Source organism: Eriocheir sinensis, unplaced genomic scaffold (assembly GCF_024679095.1).
Source record: "Eriocheir sinensis breed Jianghai 21 unplaced genomic scaffold, ASM2467909v1 Scaffold78, whole genome shotgun sequence".
Taxonomy (NCBI): Eukaryota; Metazoa; Arthropoda; class Malacostraca; order Decapoda; family Varunidae; genus Eriocheir; species Eriocheir sinensis.
The window spans coordinates 387267-396934 of NW_026112142.1; the positions used below are offsets into that span (position 1 = coordinate 387267).

The 9668-nt window shown below is 45.1% G+C and overlaps 1 long non-coding RNA gene across 1 annotated transcript; it reads right to left on the reverse strand.

Moving 5' to 3' along the window:
* Window positions 1-259: 259 nt before the first annotated feature.
* On the reverse strand, window positions 260-8683 carry LOC126994353 (uncharacterized). Its single transcript, XR_007749045.1, has 3 exons — window positions 8379-8683; window positions 6908-7054; window positions 260-595 (listed from the first exon to the last, which is right to left on the reverse strand). It is a non-coding gene; the product is annotated as an uncharacterized LOC126994353 (long non-coding RNA).
* Window positions 8684-9668: the final 985 nt, after the last annotated feature.

The following is a 9668-nucleotide window of genomic DNA, read 5'->3' on the forward strand; positions in this document are numbered from 1 at the left end:
TTCTCTTCAACTTCATAACTATCACTACTTCCTCCTCCCGCTCCCTCTCCTCCCACTCCCTCTCTATAATATCCTAATAACCCCTTTTCCCTCGCCTTCTCCAACTACGTAACTATCACTTCACCTCTTCCTCCTCCTTCGACCTTGTTTCCTAATTACCTCCTCCTCCTCCTCCTTGTTCCTTAGTTCCCTCCCACTCTCCTCCTTAACACTTGCTGCTGCTCCAACTACATAACTATCCATACCTAACCATCATTTCACTACTCCTTCCTCTTCCTCCTAGTTTCATTACCTTCCCCTCCTCCTCCTCCTGTTCCTCATTCCTAATAATTTAATAACTCTCCTCAACATTCTCAGACGTCAAATTCTCTTTGCAAATTAGCGTTGACAAGCGCTAAGTCGCTCCTCTGGCCAGGGAAGTGAAGGGGAAATCAAAACTGTAGCGGTGATAGGGATTAAGACGCCAGGCTGCGAACGGACCAATTGTTTTCCCACGCTGTGCTTGTATGGGCAGTAAACGACCCCCGCAGAGGTGGACAGGGAGTGTGTCAGGGCTCTCGGGGTGCAGGCAACAGTCCGGCTACAGCTGCATCTTCTGGTGTATAAGAGGAGGCGGGAGATAGTGTTACAGCATTGTAAAAGAGGAACAGGAGGAGGTAATGAAATTAAGTGGAGGAGGAGGTGGAGGTAGTGAAGTGATAGTTCTGTATAGTGAGAATGAGGAGAAGCGAGAGTGGAGAGTTAAAAGGCATCATGAGAGGAACAGGAGGAGGAGGAGGAGGAGGAGGCGATAAAGAAACGAGGACGAAGAAGAAATGCTAGCACGCTGGTTTTGTTTTCTCGCCTAGCTAATCAGTGACAGCCTCGCGGTGATGGGAGGTCAGGCAAACGAACACCAATTTATATGTAAGCAAGCCACGTCGCCTGTAACTGGAATGGGTCTGAGGTCATTATTGATTTCACGCAGTTGTTTAGGAGTGAAATTGCATAAAAAAATCAAACTCGTCCCGTGATCATGTTTCTATTATGGACACTGAACTTTTTTTTTTTTTTTTTTTTTTTACAGCAAAGGAGACAGCTCAAGGGCACAAAAAAGTAAACATTAATAAAAAAAAAGCCCGCTACTCGCTGCTCCTAAAAATAATCCAAAGAGGTGGCCGAAAGATAGGTCAGTTTCGGGAGGAGAGGTGTCCTGATATCCTCCTCTTGAAAGAGTTCAAGTCATAGGCAGGAGGAAATACAGATGAAGGAAGATTGTTCCAGAGTTTACCAGCGTGAGGGATGAAAGAGTGAAGATGCTGGTTAACTCTTGCATAAGGGGTTTGGACAGTATAGGGATGAGCATGAGTAGAAAGTCGAGTGCAGCGGGGCCGCGGGAGGGGGGGAGGCATGCAGTTAGCAAGTTCAGAAGAGCAGTCAGCGTGGAAATATCGATAGAAGATAGAAAGAGAGGCAACATTGCGGCGGAATTTAAGAGGTAGAAGACTATCAGTATGAGGAGGAGAGCTGATGAGACGAAGAGCCTTTGCCTCCACTCTGTCCAGAAGAGCTGTGTGAGTGGAGCCCCCCCACACATGAGATGCATACTCCATACGAGGGCGGACAAGGCCCCTGTATATGGACAGCAACTGTGCAGGGGAGAAGAACTGGCGGAGACGGTACAGAACGCCCAGCCTCGAGGAAGCTGATTTAGTAAGAGATGAGATATGAAGTTTCCAGTTGAGATTTTGAGTTAAGGATAGACCGAGGATGTTTAGTGTTGAGGAAGGTGATAGCTGGGTGTTGTCAAAGAATAGGGATAGTTGGTTGGAAGATTGTGTCGAGTGGATAGGTGGAGAAACTGTGTTTTGAGGCGTTGAAGGACACCAGGTTCTTCTTGCCCCAATCGGAAATAATATTAAGGTCTGAGGCTAAGCGTTCTGCAGCCTCCAGCCTCGAGTCGTTAAGTTCCTGTGGGTCTTCTATTAAAAGAAGTTGAATAATGCAGAGTGGAATCATCGGCGTAGGAATGGATAGGACAGTTCGTTTTGGAAAGAAGATCATCAATGAACAACAGAAAAAGAGTGGGAGATAGGACAGAACCCTGTGGGACACCATTGTTAATAGATTTAGGGGAAGAACAGTGACCGTCTACCACGGCAGAAATAGAACGGTCAGAAAGGAAACTGGAGATAAAGGTACAGAGAGAAGGATATAAACCGTAGGAGGGTAGTTTAGAAAGCAAAGATTTGTGCCAGACCCTATCAAAAGCTTTTGATATGTCCAGCGCAATAGCAAAAGTTTCACCGAAACGGCTAAGAGAGGATGACCAAGAGTCAGTTAAGAAGGCTAGAGATCACCAGTAGAACGCCACTTGCGGAACCCATACTGGCGATCAGATAGAAGGTCAGAAGTGGAAAGGTGCTTTTGAATCTTCCGGTTAAGGATTGATTCAAAAGCTTTAGATAGACAAGAAAGTAAAGCAATAGGACGGTAGTTTGAGGGATTGGAGCGGTCACCCTTCTTAGGTACAGGCTGTATGAAGGCATACTTCCAGCAAGAAGGAAAGGTAGATGTTGACAGGCAGAGGCGAAAGAGTTTGACCAGGCAGGGTGACAGCACGGAGGCACAGTTTTTAAGGACAATAGGAGGCACTCCATCAGGTCCATAAGCCTTCTGAGGATTGAGGCCAGAGAGGGCATAGAAAACATCATTTTGAAGAATCTTTATAACAGGCATAAAGGAGTCAGAGGGGAGATGAGTAGGAGGAATATGCCCAGAATCGTCCAGAGTGGAGTTTTTAGAAAAAGTTTGAGAGAAGACGTCAGCCTTAGAGATAGATGAGACGGCAGTGTTGCCGTCAGGACTGAGGAGTGGAGGGAAAGATGAAGAAGTGAAGTTGGAGGAGATGTTTTTGGCTAGATGCCAGAAGTCACGGGAAGAGTTAGATTTTGAACGGCAAACACACACACACACACACACACACTCACACTCACACTCACACTCACTCTCACTCTCACTCTCTCCATTCTTATCTCCCTCTTATTCTTTCATTCGTTGCCATATTTGTTAGTTTATTTGAGTGTATCTTCATATAATCTTTTCCACCCTACGCAGACCTCCTCCTCCCTCCCTCCCTCCTTCTTTCTCCTCCACCATCTCTCTGGTTCCCTTGTTCTACTCTCCCTCACTATTTTCCTTCCTTGCTTCCATCTTTCCAGTCTCCTCCTTCATTTCCCTTTCCTTCTCCTTCTCCCTCTTTCCTCTTCTTCCCCATCTCCCTGACACCTATCCTTTCCTTCCTAATTTTACATCGTTTCATCCTCCTTTCCTCTTACTCCCTCGGTCTCTCATCTCCCTCTTCCTCCCTCCCTCCCACTCTCCTTCGTCCATGGTGGGTTGAGATAGATGCCTGAATGTCAAATGATAGAAAAAAAAATTGTGTTCGGAGAGAGAGAGAGAGAGAGAGAGAGAGAGAGAGAGAGAGAGAGAGAGAGAGAGAGAGAGAGAATGTACCGATTACTTTTTCTTTTTTTATGTTACGTTCATGTTTATTTTTTCAGTATAGGCTATAACTGTAATTCTTATTTTAATTCATACCTTTTCCGTTCATAAATTATATTCAAAACACACACACACACACACACACACACACACACACACACACACACACACACACACACACACACACACACACTTTCGGACTGTGGAGTTTTTAAATAAAAAACGGGAAAAAATTCTTTGAGGGAAAAAGGAGGGGGAAAAGGGAAAATTATAAGAATGAATATAACAGAGGAGAAAAGTAAATAAGAGAAAACAGAAAAGGGAAAAGAAGTGAGAAATTAATATAAAACCAAGACACTGGAAAATAATAAGGGAAAGTTATATAAAAAGGATATTGATAAAATTAATATAAAACAAACGCAATGAGCGGCAAGAAGGGTAATGAGAGCAGTACAAAACAGTAAACCGTTAAGAGAACAAATTACTCTTAATGACCCAATCTAAGGCTATTAAAAGAGATTCGGATACTGTATTTCTGCTATTGCGGTGGGTTTGTTATGATTTTTGAGGCTTTTAAAATACAAAGATCCAAGCGGCTGGGGAGGAGGAAGAGGAGGAAGAAGAGGAAAGAGAGGAAGATTGAGATGGAAACGGAGATGGAAATAAGGGGATGAGGAAGAAAGAGAAGAAGAAGAAGGAGATTGAAACAGATGAAAAGAGGAGGAGGAGGAGGGAGATGGAAACGGAGATGGGAAGAGGAGAAGAAGATGCAAACGTAGATGGAAGATGAAGCGCCCGACAGGAATATGCAGTAAGTAAAAGCGAGAGAAAGACGAGCAGCGTGAGAGATGGAGGAGACGGCAGCGATGAAGGGAGGAGCGAGGAGAGAATGGGAGAGGAAGGCCACGAGGGACAGACAAGCCAGAGGGAGTCACAGGAGCGAGGAGAGGATGGGAGAGGAAGGACACGAGGGACACACAAGCCAGAGGGAGTCACGGGAGCGAGGAGAGGATGGGAGAGGAAGGACAGACAAGCCAGAGGGAGTCACAGGAGCGAGGAGAGGATGGGAGAGGAAGGACAGACAAGCCAGAGGGAGTCACAGGAGCGAGGAGAGGATGGGAGAGGAAGGACAGACAAGCCAGAGGGAGTCACAGGAGCGAGGAGAGGAGGAAGATGGGAGGCGAACGACGACGAAGAGGATGGAAGGGAAACAAAAAGAAAAAAAAAACTCAATATTAGTGAATGAAAAAAAACGAGTCAATAAAATATTCAAGATATAGACAATTATGATGAAAACAAGGAGGAAAATAGAAATAAATGTGTAAGTATAAAGATGAAAAACAAGAAAAATACACCAAAAGACGTATAAGAGATGAAATAAAATACAAATGAATAAGAACAAGGAAATGCAAGAAGACAAAAAGAGAAAGAAATAAGTCCCCAACGAAATACTCCCCCCCCAAAAAAAAGGAGATACAATGACAAAGAAGATAAAAGAAAGGAGGAAGAAAACACGCACGTCACAAAACATTTTAAACACACACAAGACAAAGAAATCTAAGATGAATGGAAGGACTGCATGGACGAAGAAAGTGATGATGAAGAATTAATGAACCAATGAAAGTAGAACACGAAAAATTATGAAATTCTTTTCCCCAGACAGCAGCAGAGCGAGTGAGCCTCACCCAAGACTCCACCCTGGCAGAGGTGGTGGCAAAATTCCACCTCCTCGATAAACTCCTGGTAAACTGACGACATTCTCTGACGGGCTCACCAGCCCGTACCCTACCCTAGGAGGACAAATCAATAACATCTCTCGTCACTTATGCGATATTTTTTATCATCGAAGTAAAATACGCTAGGATTTTTTTTTTGCAAAATCTCCATACATTCTCACGCACCAAAATGGAAAAGTAGCTGTTAATACTCCTGACCAAAAATCCCAGAATCAAGAAATCACAGAACAAAAAGAGCGGCTAATCACACTGACGTGATTTCTTCATGTATGAATAAAAACCCACACTGGCAGACAATAGTTATATTTTTTACCAAACAGTTTCGGTGGACACTGCCACCATCTCCAGTGGTGTAAAGGAAGAGTATAAGTAGTTACAATGGTTTACAATTCTCCTTATATACACAACGGAACGAGTAGCCTACCTAAGTATGGGAGGGGCTGGACAGAGAGGGAAGGGTGCGTTCGTCAGGTCTGGGGGAGGGAAGTGAGGTCACGGCCCCGCCCCAACGCTGCGGCGTTGGGGCGTAGGATTAGGGATTAGCAAAATACAATCTAACTGACAAACAGGAAAAAAAATAAAAACCGACCCATCTTGTCCTTATCACGTTTTTCCTTTTTGTTTTTATTTATCAAGTTGGAGGAACTGGCGGTCGAGCTGATTTTTAATGAATCAATCTTACTGCACTGGACGCTGAAGGATATAGTTTATTCCATTCTCGCCCTTAACTAACTTGTTTACACTTACTATAACAAATGTTGTGTGCCATTATTTCTCGTCTGAACGTATCATCAATCAAAAACAATTTAGATTTGGGTTTTGGTCCACATTAGTAAAGCCAGTGAGTATTTTGGAGCACACATTTTGTCGCACACCTAATTTAGCAATGTGCATTGCCTAGTCGGGAGACCAACACTGTATCGCATATTATAAATGGGGTCTGACCAAGCTATTGTAAGTATTACATCTTCATTTGTAACAAAGAAAAGTTTATCTTCATGAAGCCAAGCATTTTATTCATTTCGTTGCATCAATGCATTGCTTTGAAAATTGAGGTTTGACAATTTTGACACCCAGGCCCTCGGCACACTGAACGCTTTTGAGTTCAACGCCACGCTTTCATAATCAAACTATTTTTTGTACCAATCGGAAAACCTGACACTTATCTACATTAAGTAAATGGAGAACCTGACATTTTATGCAACCTTCTTGGAGGCTTTGTCTTCATCAGTGAGGGCATAATTACCAGTCTTTGTGTCATCAAATTTACTCCTAAGATTACCGAGTCTAACGTCAACGTCATTGATATAACTGGCCAAGAACCGAGCCCTGAAGGACACCACTAGTGACGGGCATCCACTCTGAGTTAAATCAATCTATAGTCACTCTATGCTGTCTGTTGTTCAACCAACATGCAGTCCATTGGCATACTTTACCGTCAATACCTAGCTGCTTTTTAAATTAAGTAATTTATGGTGTGGAACTTATCAAATGCTTTCCGAAAATCAAGATAGAATATATCCAGTGACTTGGTTACTTTATAAGCTGAGAAAGAGGTCGTCATAAAAGGTTAAATAGGTTCAACGAACATGATCTCTTGTTACGGAAGCCATGTTGAGAATCCTTAATAAATGAGTGGCTTTCATGGTAACTCACAATTTTGTCTAATTTGCTCTCGAGTAACTTACCTACTAGTGAAGTCAGACTAATGGACCAATAATTCTTAAAAATCGGTGTTACGCAATCCATTTTCCAGTCAGAGGGGACGAGGTCTTGTCGCAGGGACATGTTGTGGCCAGGCTGCCAATTCAGGGTTTGTAAAGTCTTCGTAGTCGCTGTAAGGAAAATGGCGTCATATTTGAATTACTTTAGCCTATTCTCCCTGATAAGGCTACATTAATAAAGGTTATATTAATTAAGCGATGCATGGTGCACATTACTAAGAATTTGACATGCTGTACAACGAAATTATAACTTTTTCTATAGATTGACGCCTGAAATACACTGCGCAGTGTAATGTATTTCTTATCATTGACTAAAAATTGGTAAATAAGCATTTGAAATTCACACTGCTTATTATTGGGTACTGAGCAAGACTTGAGCTCCTGGGCTATATCAGAGAACAGCTTTAGCAGACGCTTGTGCTTGTGGCAGTCAGCATGTCCAGGCTGGGCTGGGCTTGATAAACTGTCCTGGAAGTCAATAAAAGGGTTAATAGGTGTGTGGTGGATAGAATGGTGGATGGAGGTGGAAGACAGGAAATACCCGACACCTGAAAGCAGAGGGACGAGTGCCGGAGAACAACTGGAAGGCCGTGGGTGACAGGTAACTGTCTTACAATAGGCTGAAAGGAACTGAAATGGCACCAAATGGCTGGGTGGAAGATAGACTGAATGGAGATGGAAGTTGAGGTGGACATTGTGGATTATACGGAGCAAAAGACCACACAGCAAAAGTTAAAAGTACACATTTCATGAATGCTAAAATGATAAGAAATGATTGTGTATTCACAATCCACATACTATTTTTGGCCAGCATTACTATAGCATTTACACTAGTTAGAATTATAACTATCAATTAATATTCATAGAAATGCACTTTTTTTGCCAGCATTGCTAAGCTCTTTAAACTAAATTTATAAATATAAACTAAATACTCATAGATATCCATTGACTGATTTTAGCCAACATTTCTATAGCTTTTTTTTTACCAACTTATTGATTTCAATCTTAATACTCAGAAATTAATTTACACAAAACATTAAAAAAAAAAAATGAAGGTTTAAGATACTTCTAGGACTGACTGGAGGAAAAGCAGATTACTTTACACAAAACATCAAAAAAAAATGAAGGTTTAAGATACTTCTAGGACTGACTGGAGAAAAAGCAGAACAAATTCACCCAAACGTGTCAAATGAAAATAAAAAAAATAAAAACTTAGGGAGTCTGTGGACTTGACAAGGCAGCTCAGGGACCCAGGATTGATATCAATCTTAATAATCAGAAATTACTTTACACAAAACAAAAACAAAAAAAAATGAAGGTTTAAGATACTTCTAGGACTGACTGGAGAAAAAGCAGAACAAATTCACCTTGTCAAGTCCGTGGACTTGACAAGGCAGCTCAGGGACCCAGGAGCAGGGCAACCCTCGAGTCTTACGGGGGGGGCGTCACGGGGCTGGAGGAGACTGGTAGAAGTGGGCTGGGCTGGAGGAGACTGGTAGATGTGGGCTGGGCTGGAGGAGACCGGTAGAAGTGGGCTGGGCTGGAGGAGACTAGTAGAAGTGGGCTGGGCTGGAGGAGACTGGTACACGTGGGCTGGGCTGGAGGAGACTGGTACACGTGGGCTGGGCTGGAGGAGACTGGTACACGTGGGCTGGGCTGGAGGAGACTGGTACAAGTGGGCTGGGCTGGAGGAGACTGGTACAAGTGGGCTGGGCTGGAGGAGACTGGTACAAGTGGGCTGGGCTGAGGAGACTGGGCAAGTGGGCTGGGCTGGAGGAGACTGGTACAAGTGGGCTGGGCTGGAGGAGACTGGTACAAGTGTGCTGGGCTGGAGGAGACTGGTACAAGTGGGCTGGGCTGGAGGAGACTGGTACAAGTGGGCTGGGCTGGAGGAGACTGGTACAAGTGGGCTGGGCTGGAGGAGACTGGTACAAGTGGGCTGGGCTGGAGGAGACTGGTACAAGTGGGCTGGGCTGGAGGAGACTGGTACAAGTGGGCTGGGCTGGAGGAGACTGGTACAAGTGGGCTGGGCTGGAGGAGACTGGTACAAGTGGGCTGGGCTGGAGGAGACTGGCAGAAGTGGGCTGGGCTGGAGGAGACTGGTAGAAGTGGGCTGGACTGAGGAGACTGGTACAAGTGGGCTGGGCTGGAGGAGACTGGTACAAGTGGGCTGGGCTGGAGGAGACTGGTACAAGTGGGCTGGGCTGGAGGAGACTGGTACAAGTGGGCTGGGCTGGAGGAGACTGGTACATGTGGGCTGGGCTGGAGGAGACTGGTACAAGTGGGCTGGGCTGGAGGAGACTGGTACAAGTGGGCTGGGCTGGAGGAGACTGGTACAAGTGGGCTGGGCTGGAGGAGACTGGTACAAGTGGGCTGGGCTGGAGGAGACTGGAAGAAGTGGGCTGGGCTGGAGGAGACTGGTACAAGTGGGCTGGGCTGGAGGAGACTGGTACAAGTGGGCTGGGCTGGAGGAGACTGGTACACGTGGGTTGGGCTGGAGGAGACTGGTACACGTGGGTTGGGCTGGAGGAAACTGGTAGAAGTGGGCTGGGCTGGAGGAGACTGGTACACGTGGGTTGGGCTGGAGGAGACTGGTACACGTGGGCTGGGCTGGAGGAGATTGAAGAAGATGGGCTGGGCTGGAGGAGACTGGTGAAGGGGCTGGGCTGGAGGAGATTGGTAGAAGTGGGCTGGGCTGGAGGAGACTGGTGAAGTGGGCTGGGCT